Source organism: Euprymna scolopes, chromosome 4 (genome assembly GCF_053919585.1).
Source record: "Euprymna scolopes isolate OS-2025 chromosome 4, ASM5391958v1, whole genome shotgun sequence".
Classification (NCBI taxonomy): Eukaryota; Metazoa; Mollusca; class Cephalopoda; order Sepiida; family Sepiolidae; genus Euprymna; species Euprymna scolopes.
The window spans coordinates 14,671,841-14,685,020 of NC_136485.1; positions in this window are offsets into that span (position 1 = coordinate 14,671,841).

Below are 13,180 nucleotides of genomic sequence, written 5' to 3' on the forward strand. Positions count from 1 at the left end.
ACAATAGATCCAACAGATCTTTGTTTCGTTTTCGGTAGCATCTTTGTTTCTGTAGTAGTATTCTATGACTATTTCGTTTTATTTGCTAGTCCACCTCTTTCCATGAATTTTTTCTTTGCTGTTTTGTTTGTTACTGTTTTTTGTGTATTGTTTGTGTTGGTGTTGAGCCTGGAAGTAAAGAGGTTGCTTATCTGTTTTTGTCTGAAATTAGAAGAGGAACCAACATTCACAGGATGCCGGCCGGGTTCACCATATTAACCAACAAGAGATCACCTGCCGATCATGAACCATATCTATTTTCTGAGTCTAGTATCATTGTTATGTATGATAATCCATATTTATGTGTATGTGGCAACAGTGGGCTAAGGCATAGTTTACATGTTATCTTGACACAGGAATAGTGTTTATCTCATTTTCATGCAACAAGTGTACAAGCACATCAAGGGGCAATTACAACGGATATGAGTTGGTTATAAGACAGACTAGAAAAACAAGAAAGTGATCCATTAATATCTACTTAATATGCGTTGGTTATAAGACAGACTAGAAAAACAAGAAAGTGATCCATTAAAATCTACTTAATGTGAGTTGGTTATAAGACAGACTTGAAAAACAAGAAAGTGATCCATTAAAATCTTCTCAATATGGGTTGGTTATAAGACAGACTAGAAAAACAAGAAAGTGATCCATTAATATCTACTTAATATGAGTTGGTTATAAGACAGACTAGAAAAACAAGAAAGTGATCCATTAAAATCTACTTAATATGAGTTGGTTATAAGACAGACTAGAAAAACAATAAAGTGATCTATTAATATCTACTTAATATGAGTTGGTTATAAGACAGACTTGAAAAACAGCAAAGTGATCCATTAAAATCTACTTAATATGAGTTGGTTATAAGACAGACTAGAAAAACAATAAGTGATCTATTAATATCTACTTAATATGAGTTGGTTATAAGACAGACTAGAAAAACAGCAAAGTGATCAATTAAAATCTACTTAATATGAGTTGGTTATAAGACAGACTAGGAAAACAAGAAAGTGATCCATTAATATCTACTTAATATGAGTTGGTTATAAGACAGACTAGAAAAACAAGAAAGTGATCCATTAAAATCCACTTAATATGAGTTGGTTATAAGACAGACTAGAAAAACAACAACGTGATCCATTAATATCTACTTAATATGAGTTGGTTATAAGACAAACTAGAAAAACAAGAAAGTGATCCATTAATATCTACTTAATATGAATACGACAGACTACAAAAACAAGAAAGTGGTCCATTAACATCTACTTAATATGAGTTGGTTATATTTCTTCCGTTTTGATATGAGTTGATTACACTTCTTCCGTTTGATGAAAAATTTGACAATAGATTCCCTTCCTATGTTTACATGGAACTTGTGATGTAGAGTCGACAGGATACCTTTTTAATTACAGTTTTCATCCTATACCCCACTCCGAGATAAATAAATCAGATAAAATTGAAATTGTGACAATAAATGAAATAATAATTAAATGATTAATAAGTGTTAATGACTTCGACAGATTACAGAATTCATTTTTATTTTAAACTCTTACAAAAAACAGTAACTTTCTGGATGTTTTTTAGGGAGGGGGGTTCTTTCCTTCCTTTTTTCTGATGAGTAAATAATCTTATAAACGTGTGCATTTAATAATCTGACTAAAATTATTATTTTTATTATCGTTTTTATTGTAGTTGTTTTTATTGTTGTTGTTGTTGTTATTATTATTATTGTTGTTGTTGTTGTTGTTGTTGTTATTATTATTATTATTGTTGTTTTAATTATTATTATTATTATTATTATTATTATTGAAGTTGTTTTTATTATTGTTGTTATTATTATTATTCCAGTTAGTGTTGTTGTTTTTATCATTATTATTATTATTATTATTATTATTATTATTATTATTATTATTATTATTATTATTATTATTATTGGCTCACATGGAGCTTTCACACAAGTCAACAAACGATCTGATTGGAAACCTTTGGTGTTCTCTGAAAGTTCAGTGATAACAAGTCTCCCCAGACATTCAACTCTCTCCACCTCCTTCGATGGCATTTGCAAATGAATTTGCATCATCTCGCTGGCAGTGGCTATTGGTTTCTACTGGAATTTTAGTGGTACTCAGCCTTCCCAAGATTATTATTATTATTATTATTATTATTATTATTATTATTATTATTATTAATAATAATAATAATAATAATAATAATAATAATAATAATGTTGTTGTTGTTGTTGTTGCTGCTGCGGTTTTTATCCCGAAACTATAAATCAATGTGTGTGTGTGTGTGTTTTTTTTTCAAATCTTATTTCAATATTGTGCAGTGTTTTGTCGTCTATTGCCACCCACAGAGCAGATAATTAGGACGGGTGGTAAAAAAAGAAGGTTAAGGAAATAGTGGCATTCATAAATTGATCATTTGGTGAGAAACCTTTTGTCAGTCATAATCGTAAATCTTGGAAGTGGCTTGAAAATAATTTAATTATTTCTTTTTAAATATTTCTCTGCAGTTTTTTTTGTGTGTGTTTTTGTTTTTTTTTTGTTTTTTTTTGACTAATCATCGGCATGAGTTTATAAAGTTATGAAAAGCAAGGACCGGGAAAATAGGGAGTAACGATAAGGCCATACATGTATATTTGCTTATATGAAAGAAAGCGTAAGAGAAAGAGAATGTATGTGTGTGTTTGTGTGCGTGTGTGCGTGTGCGTGTGTTTGTGTGATGGTCACAGAAAGCAATAACGTTTATACACACATATTTATATATAATGGAAGAACACATCCGACAATGTGCGTGCGCACGTTGTGTGTGTATGTGTTTGTGTGTGTGCTTGTGTTTGTGTGTGTATGAGGATTAGAGGGATGATTGTAATTATCGATGTGTGGTTGGATAAATCCATCATTTTTTTGTACTTGCTGATTGAATCAATAATACTTAATGTAAGAAATTCCACGGTTTCAATTTGTCTCAGCTCCAAAAATAAGCAAGAAATGAAGAGGCATGTATAATTGTAATATATATGAGCGCGTCGGAAAATATCAGCAGCAGCGAAGGATGGATGGCTTGCGAAGAGATTAGCTACCGCAGAAGTAGCCGGAAAACGCACATATACTTATTAGGAAGTGTGCGCGAGAAGAAAAAGGAAAAATAGAGAAAAATGCACTACATGGTCGACAGAGACAAAGTGCGCGTCGAAGAGAATGGACTTGTAAAGTCGAGGACGAGAGTGGGCCGGCTGTGGCTAGCATTTGGTCGGCGAAAAGAGAAACGCGCGTCAGGTTAGATGACCTGCGACAGCGAGAGGTTTTTTAAGTGTTGTCAAGACGGGAAAGTAATGTGTAAGAAATAATTTTGTTGAAAAGAAAAGAAAATATTTCGGACCGGATTTTTTTATTCATTTCTTCCCAGTTTTATTTTTATGAATTTCTGAAGAAAAGTGTAACGACTACGTTACATGATGAGGATATTCTGAGGAAAAAAAATTAGACAGACGAACACATGACGCTCGTGGCTCATCAAATATATGGCTTTCATTTAATAAATTATTAGTCAACAAAAGATTATTTTGCGACAATATCAAATAAAGTTATTTCATAAATTACATTAATAATGGAAATTAGTATGAATCATTTTTTTAATGACTTGGTTTTGTTGTTGGCATTGCAAGTATCTTTTATTCTTTTTTGAGTCGGATACTCACAAGAGGGGTTACGTGATGGTTGCCCAAATATGTAAAGTAGTGCTATAGAAATGATTGGATTCGAACTTGGCACATTCGTGTCGTCAGAGTGCGTCGTTAAATATTTCACCACAGGCAACTCTTGTGTATCATCAACCCTGCGTCAGTCCCATGGGGGTGTTTTACCCAATTTTGCTTAATTACTTATAATTCCTAGTTTCTTTTTTCTCCTTTCCAGTACTCTCCTGACCCAGAAGATATAGCACACGTGACATGGCGCAGTTGTACCTCGGTTTTCCGTGGAGGTGAATCTGATTGAAAGGTAATATTTATGTAATGAACTCATATTCATTTTTCTTGCTTTTTCAACTTATGGAAACATTTTGTGTTTACATTTAAGAGTGCACATTCACTTTTTGGTATTTTAATTTATGAAAACATTTTGTGTTCATCATAGATATTAAAAAATAACACAAACTGGTGTATCCTATGGGTATTCTTAAATAAATGTGAACTTAATCTAAGATTTAAAAAAACATTATTGTATTATTTTATATCAATATCAACAACATACAAGTGATTTTCACTGTCCAACAGGAACTGTAGATATATCCTGAACAAAGCAGAATAACTATATTTTACAAACTAATAACACTATAAACATTTTTGTATTTTGTATTGTATAAACACCCCCTGGGACTAACCAGAGAGTCTGTCCCTGATGTATCGTAATTTTCATGGAAAGTATTCGACTGAGCTTCAATCTATGGTCCCACCTCGCAAAACTTTCACAAGAAACACTCGTCTAACTGTAAACGCTATCAATAATTCCCCCCACTCTTTATCTGTGCCTAAACCTAAACGTAGATTCCATGAACAAAGCTTTTTTATTAGAACTGCACGCCTGTAGAATTGTCTTCCGTTTTCCTGCTTTCCGGCTGACTACAATATGGTTGTCTTCAAGTCTAACGTAAATAAGTTCTTGATGAGCCGTTCCATATAAGTTATCAAATTTAACAAATTTTCATTACTAATGATTACTATATTGACCAATTTCTACTGTACACTCTTTAACCCTTATCCTTGAGTGGCCTCTTGGCCTTGATAATGTCTTGATGCCTATGAAAAAAAAAGAGAAAGTCCAATGTGAACAAGTTCTAATTTAATCGTCCCCCGAAGTAATCCAAGTTACAAAATTCCCACTGTTTACTATGCTAAAATCACAATGACTAATGTATACCTATTAACCCTTATCCTCGAGTTGTCTCTGGGCCTTGATAAGTGGTGACACCCATGTAAAAAAAAACATGTTTGAAGCACCAAGGTGACTAACGCAGAGTTAATAACTACGTAACGAGAGTTTTTCAAGTTGAAGTCGGCTAGAAAAATGTACACCAGGTACTGGTATGGGTATACTGGTATAAGTAAGCGTTTTACTAGGTTCTGTTTAGCGTGACTCGGATTATTCTCTTCTGGTGTGCAGTTCATCTAAAATATCAACTGTTTGTTCATGAATTAAACTTTGTTAAAAATTTTACTAAGTGGCTAGCCATAGTCAGTGGATACCGAAAGGCTCACTTTTCATTAACGACTACACTTAGGGGAGGACGCCACTTCTTTCACGGCATTATTTCACTTACCCTTGTACATCAACGTATTATCCTGTTTCAAATGAGCATGAAGTACCATTCAGTTTTTAGTCTACGGTATGACTCGAACGAAGATCGAACCCGTATCTACGGTCCCATATGCTAACGCTCTAATTATCATTCCATTGTTTTACTTACACAATATCAGTTTTTTTTTCGGACTAGCCTAGTTTTAAATGACCTCCCTGATAAAATTGTTTCGGAAATGGGTATATTTGCCGATGACACCACTCTCTATAACATATATGAGGGGAAAACAAATGAACACATATCCAAGGAAATGGCAGAAACTAGAGGATGACCTCCAATCCGTAGTGTAATGGGGACAAAATGGTTGGTCACATTCAATGCTGCTAAGACTAAGCTTGTTTCCTTCAATAACTACAAGAAACCTTCTCTGCCACCAATAGCAATGGCCAAGAACACATTGCCTGAAAGTACTTCTTTTAAACTCCTCAGCCTAACGTTTACAGGGAATATGAACTGGAATAGATACATTGAGAGCATTGCCAAGGCTGCTGCAAGGAAGGTTGGCTCCCTCTACCGTGCTAGAAAACTCCTCACGCCTGACAGTATCCTATACCTCTATAAGGCAACCATTCGCCCATGTATGGAGTACTGTTGTCACATCTGGGCTGGTGCATCTGCTGCTTGTCTCTCGCTCCTGGACAGGGTTCAAAAGAGAGTCGCCAACCTGATAGGTCCTGAACTGTCATCTAGGCTTCAGCCTCTGTCCCATCGACGAGATGTTGCATCCCTCTGCCTGTTCTACAAATACTTTAATTGTGAATGCTCTGACGAACTACAAACACTTGTACCTCCCCGACGTAACTACCCCCGACAAACCCGACAAGCTACTAAGTCTCATCCCTTTACAGTAGAGATCCCTAGGTGCAAGAAAGCCTTTTACTCCAATAGTTTCTTCCCCAGAACTGCGGGTCTTTGGAACTCCCTTCCGAGATTCTGCTTTCCCAACTGCAATGATATGCAGAAGTTCAAGTGTAATGTTAACAAACATCTTTCTACTCATCTCCCTTCATAATACCCCGCAAATTAAGTCCCTGATAGTAGCCCCCTGCTTCAAAGTGGCACTGTGCCTTGTTTGGGGTGAAAATTGAATAAAAAAGAAAAAAAAAAGTGTAGCAGGAAATGACTGAATATTTCACAATTCCGGTAAAATAAACGCGGCTTTTCTTTCTCCAAACTTCTAGCCTTTTATTGGAGGGGGGGGCAGAATCACATTTTGATTCATTCTGCGTGTGAATTAATCTTTTCAAAATACTTGTGTTGTCCATATTGACTGATGTCCATGCAGCGAGCAATCCTCGCCCATAAATATCCATCGATCGTTGATAAGGTGCCTACAATGCTGCTCAGGACATGACGTTGAATTCTTCCGATTTTCATTGACGAAGAGACAAGGTAGGCTTTGGTTTTTCTTCTTAATCTTTATCGTTCAGCAATATTGACCAATAAGTCGATACATCATTGATTGTGATCCAATTTTCTGTATTGCTTCTCTTATGTGAGACAAAAAAAATTTCTTTTCTTTTTGACACGTTCTTCAAATTTTAAAAATCTCGGATTTATAGAATAATAAGATTACTCCAAAAAAATTTTTTTTCATTTCTATAATTTTCGAGTTCTCTTTTCTTGGCTAAGTGATGGCATCGATTTTTGTCCTGTTCGTATATCAGATATGGATTTTAACGATGATACAAATTTCAATGTATAAAATAAAATACGTATTATATACGTTTGAAGCCAAAACAACGCATTATTCCAAAATAAACAAGCATTTATTTTGTTTGAAATTTATATTGAAATTTATAAATATATTTTGAAGCAAAGCTTCATCTTCAGTATGTATTTCTTTCCTATTTTTGCCATGATGTTGTTGGAGCAGAGAATCAGAAAGTAGGAGACCGTTTGTTGTTTTTACGGTAGTTTTTTTTAAATCTCGGAACGGTGTGTTGGTCACGCGTGCTGATTCTCTGCTTCAACAATAGCATGGCAAAAAAAAATGAAAGAAATACATACAGAAGATGAGACTTTGCCTCGAAATATATTTATGAATTTCAACATAAATTTCAAACAAAATAAATGTCTGTTTATTTTGTAATAATGCGTTGTTTCGGCTTCAAACGTATATAATACGTATTTTATTTCATTCGAACTCAACCATCGCTTCTAAGGAACAACGATCTTAACGTAAATTTTAATGTTTTTGAAGCAATACAACTATTGTTTGTTCACTGTTTCATTATATATGTTAATATCTGATAGAAATACAACTTCATACTTAAATATTTAAAAAGAATAACATTTTACAACAGTCGAAAGGGATAATATTTTACATAAGTCTGGATTAACTATTTTTCAGGTAAATGCTATTATATAAAACTTATTATTTGTCTGAATTAAAATATACAAAAAATAAAATACGTGTAAAATATAATATTATAATTTCTGCACATTTGATATTTAATATTAAAAAGCCAATTCTCTACTGATTATTATATTGTACCCAATATAATCCAATATATAGTAGTGTTTTCAAAAGTAAATACAAACAAATATGACTTGAGTGTCATCAGTTAAAATCGAAACCAAAACATATACCGTTTTTTGCCTTAGCTATTACAGTTTGACCTATGGTCAAATGGATAAGAAATAATTAAAAATTAACTGACTTTAACCTATTAATGTATATACTTGTGCATGCATACAAATAAAATTTTTAGTCGATTATTACGTCTGCCAAACTTCATTTTCTTTTTTCAATTTTTATCCTTTATAACTATTTTAATCAGGTAAAAACCCATGAAGTAACGGTTCACAAAAATATAATCATTTGACGCGCCACGTACTACTCTGCGACGTTGCATCTCTGAGGAGATGCACTTTGAAAAAATGGATACAGACATACACACATGCATAGTGAGTTTTATATATTATACATACGTATATATATATATATATATATATATACATTATATATATGTATATATGGGTATGATCAGGCATCCCAGCACCATCTAATACGTAAAACGGTTTCTTGAATAACTGGATGTGCGTGGTGAGGTGCATAAATAACAGAATGCGACAGATCTTGAGGAGTAAGGCTTGAACAAAATTTATTTCATTTTTGACGAGTAATGCGGTAAGTGTTGATGAACGGATGCTTTGGCAAAAGACATTCCCAAGTTTGCAGCCGACCAATATTTACCAATGAGCGGAGAACTATGAAAATGCAAAGTGTACAGATTTAGTAGCCGTATGTTTATCCAACACTTAAGATGCTTTTAGCAAGTGTATTAGTATAATCTGTTCAACCATACATGTGACATCTCACAAAGCTACAAACGACTAATGGGCAGAGTTTGTTTTCAGGAATGTTACGAAACTATCCAGAGTACGCACATGGACGTTTTTTACTTCTTTTAAAATCATTACTATATATATATATATATATATATATATATATATATATATATATATATATATATATATATATATATATATATAGTAAGTTATAACATGTATATGGCGATTAAGCTACACTGAATAATCCGGAATAGGATTCTTCAGGCTTATGCGCATAAGCCTGAATAATCCTAGAGTGGATGAAGCGCGGAATATTTATTGTAGCTTAATCGCCATATGCATTTTATAACTTACTAACTAGCTCTACCTACGTATTGAGCACTTTTGAAGTAAATACTTTAAGTTTACGCATAAATCTATACTTTCGTATATTAATTTTATGTGAGTAAATTAAGTAGTTATATACTTTTTAATCGATTTTATGTGAGTAAATTAAGTAGTTATATACTTTTTAATCGATTTCGGTCGAAAATATGAGCTGCCAAGGGGTCAAAGTTCAAAAGACTTTACATTTTGCGGTCTCTAGCAAACTATTAAGCCAATTTTGGGTCTAAACATTTGAAATTATACATATTCAGACAAACGGCAAGTATTTTAATCAGTTTAGGGGCGAAAATTTACTTGCCAAAAAGCCAAAGTTTAATGAGTTGGCCTTTGCAGGTTCTACCAATTTTGGGTCTAAAAACTTGAAATTTTAGATGTAGGTAACTTGGACATGGGTATAACTTTGTATTTAGATTTGAGACGAAAATAAAAATGTCAACGAGTCAAAATTAGAGTCAGTTAAAAAAAATTGACCTCTGCGGTGTGTGTGTGTGTGTGTGTGTGTGTGTGTGTGTGTGTGTGTGTGTGTGTACATTTCCCTACCAAATAACTCTGTCAATTGTTATTATTATTATTACTATTATTATTATTATTATTATTATTATTATTATTATTATTATTAATAATAATAATAATAATAATAATAATAATAATAATAATAATAATAATAATAATAATTTATTGGAGAGAAACTCTGTCTATGTAGGAAGATAAATTCTTGTTCAAGAAGAACCAGAGATTGGAGTTCAGTCGAGCATCTTGGTTGGAAATAATAATATATTGAGAAAGAGAGAGACACACACAAGCAACTTAACAAAGGGTTTGTAGAGATTAGCAGAAATATTCACTATCTTAATATATTTGGCTTCACGTTTATTGTCTACACTCGTCTGGTTCACTCCAAAAAGTTTTTTCCGTTTTAGATGTAACATGCATCACGGTGAACCTTCGATGGTATTACCTGACTGTTACTAAAATATTTGTTTGTTTCAACACATTTCGATCAGATTACTATTCATTTTATTTTTGTTTTCTTATTGGAAATGGCTTAGAAGTATGTCCTTCGCTCGACTCGAATGCAACATTTCTTTCTATAACTTTACGTATTTTTGATTTGGAATAAAAAGTTTGAAAAAGGTTCAAGAACTTCTGAAATGGAAAAGGTTAATTTGGCGATTAGATCAAACGTCTACTCGTAATGCCAATATATATACATATACAAACAACTGTACTTTATATATAGCGAGAGATAAGTCACTATTGGAAAACGAATTACTTACACAGAAACCAAACACAATGAAGAAGCAACTGAAATAGTAAGAGCTTGAAGCATAGAGAAATGTACTAAATTGGCTCAATCCAGCATTAAATAAGTTCAAAAGGTTGATATGCGGTAAAAGCCAACATTTCAAGAAATAAATCCGATTTTTTTCTCTGAATAATTAATAAGTAATAAACAAAAACAGGACATTTTTATCGTGTGTTATGAAGATATAAAAACCGTAAACTCATATAAATTAGCATGGTGAGAGATGATGGTGAGCAAGTGGTTAACGACACGGACTGACAACCTGGATGTTCCAAGATCGAATCCAGTTCGGTCAACAAAAAGTCGCTATCACTTAGCATGTTGGCAACCTTCACATGGTCTCTCCTGTAAATACCAGATGTCTTTTTAGAAAGAATTCTACCTGGAAAACGATCTGGGAAACCAATGTCAGCAATAAAATTTTCGGATTCATACGAGATGATGATAATGAATTATCATCATATGACTATTCTGGTTGATTATTTGTATTGCTTTCCAGGATGCATTCTAGAATCGGTTACTTACGGAAGGGACCGTGTGAAGGTTGCTCAAATGCACAAGTTAACGTGGGGCTATGGTAACGATTGGGTTCGAACTTGGCACAGTTCGTAATATTATCAAGTTCATCACGGCCATCTACTTACGAATCTGAGAAACGAATGCACTGGATAAAAATGAATCTGACAGTCATAAAAAGATTTTGTTCGACTGGTTTAGCGTCGAGCCTCAGTGTTTTGGGCTTAAGGAGAGAGAGAAAAAAAGATGAGGCGATTTCAGAAAAAAATAGGTTGAATAATAGTGCAGTATCCGAGTGATAGAAGGTAAACATGTCTGAAGCGAATGGGAATTGACAGTGAAACTATTGCATTTGAGTTGGTTTAAGTCTATCAACGTCGATGGGAATATGTGGTGAAGGTAAATGGTGGACTGAGAGAAAGTAAAATCGAACATGAGTATAGAAAGTGTGAGGTATAAAAACTAGAAAACATAAGATGCGTCGAATGATGGGGAAAAGTTGAAGACAAAAGGTTGGGTTATTTTTTTTTTTTTTTTTTTTTTTTTTTGTGAATACAAAAAGAGATTAATTCTGCCGGGAAAGCAAATGGTATTAGTAGAAACAAGAAAAAAAATGGAGAAAAAAAAAACGAAAGCAATGTCATTCTGTGTCTATATGTGTCATTGCTCTGAATGAGATGCAGTTTCTAATTTCAGCTTAAATGCATTTTTCTTCATCTAATCGTATTTTTGTCCTCCATCATCTCGACTCGTCGTTGTTCAATGCCAACATCTATTTTCTGTCTTTCTTATTAATCGAAGTGCCAAAACAATAGAGATACAAATCTTACATATTAATATTAATTAATAATTTAAATCGCTACTAATTAATTAATTAATAGTTAACAATCATATTTACCGATCATATATCGTCTTTTTCATATCGGCGCCGCCTGTATTTAATCACTGATCCTTCAAACGGTTATAAAATGCTATAATTGCAATCCAGACCACTTCAATCAGATAACAATAATTGCGTTTATTAATTGTTGATATAATTGATTATACAAACATGTTTTTTAGGGTATGACGTTTGTACACGGTGCGTGGATCATGTAAGTTTAAATAAAAGAGAAAGAGGACAGTAAGAGACGGAGAAAGTTATTCATTTATTAGCCGATTATGTATTTTGTATAAATCCATAGATTGTCCTTTCCAAATCAGTTTAATATGAGTCTTTTCCATTAAAATCATACATACCGATTTTATATTTAGCGCCATTTTCTAACAAGTCACTTCTTAGCTTATGAGAAGCAACCTACTTGATCTTTGCTGACCCTCTATCTATAATGCATCCTGTTTATGACTAACACGTGTACAATATATTTGAACTAATGAACTGATATATCTATATATTTAAACTAACGAACTGACATATCTATGAATATCCATTACTAATCTCTCATATAGAACATTTGTTTCCGTGAACGTTTTCGTGATTGTAGTTGAATTCACACGCGTGAACTGTATCATTAGCTTACGTTTTATTTTCACGGCTGGACTAGGTTTAGAATTAAGTGATAACTGCTGTTGCCTTTTTAAATATTCATTTGTTAACACCCATATAAGGCCTAAATAATTGGAATAGAATAATCTGTTTTTCTTCTATTAAAAAAAACAAGTGATCTCGCAAAACGTACTAGTTTATGAAGTCGCTTAAAACCTATGCTTCCTGCTAGATTGGAGAAAACTGCTGACTGCTCGATATAATGATGATATCTTCAAAATCAATACATTCTCTTTCGAGGGAGAAATGAGTGGCACTCTACTGTCTCCTTCTTTGGGCGATAGTTGGTTTATTGTCGATCTCCTGTTGTGCTCCAATCGGGAAATGCAATGTACCCGTCCACCATTATTTTTTAATCTATACAAAGCTTCTAGTTTATTTGATGGGAGGGAAACTTGGTCTTGTGGCATATCAAACATTGCCGGAATGCAAGTAAATCTAAAGAATTGTTTAACCTGACATCATTTAGCCTGCATCACACAGTTCAACTTGTACCTATGTTTAGTAAAACGTCTTTTCTACCATTAATACTTGTTATTCATATATTATATACGTTATCATATATTATATACGTTATCATATATTATATACGTTATCATATATTATATACGTTATTCATATATTATATACGTTATCACGTATGATTCAATCAATTAAAAATAACATTGTTAGAAGCAAAAAAAAAAAAATTATTCAATACGTCATTAACAATACAGTTGAATCATAGCTAG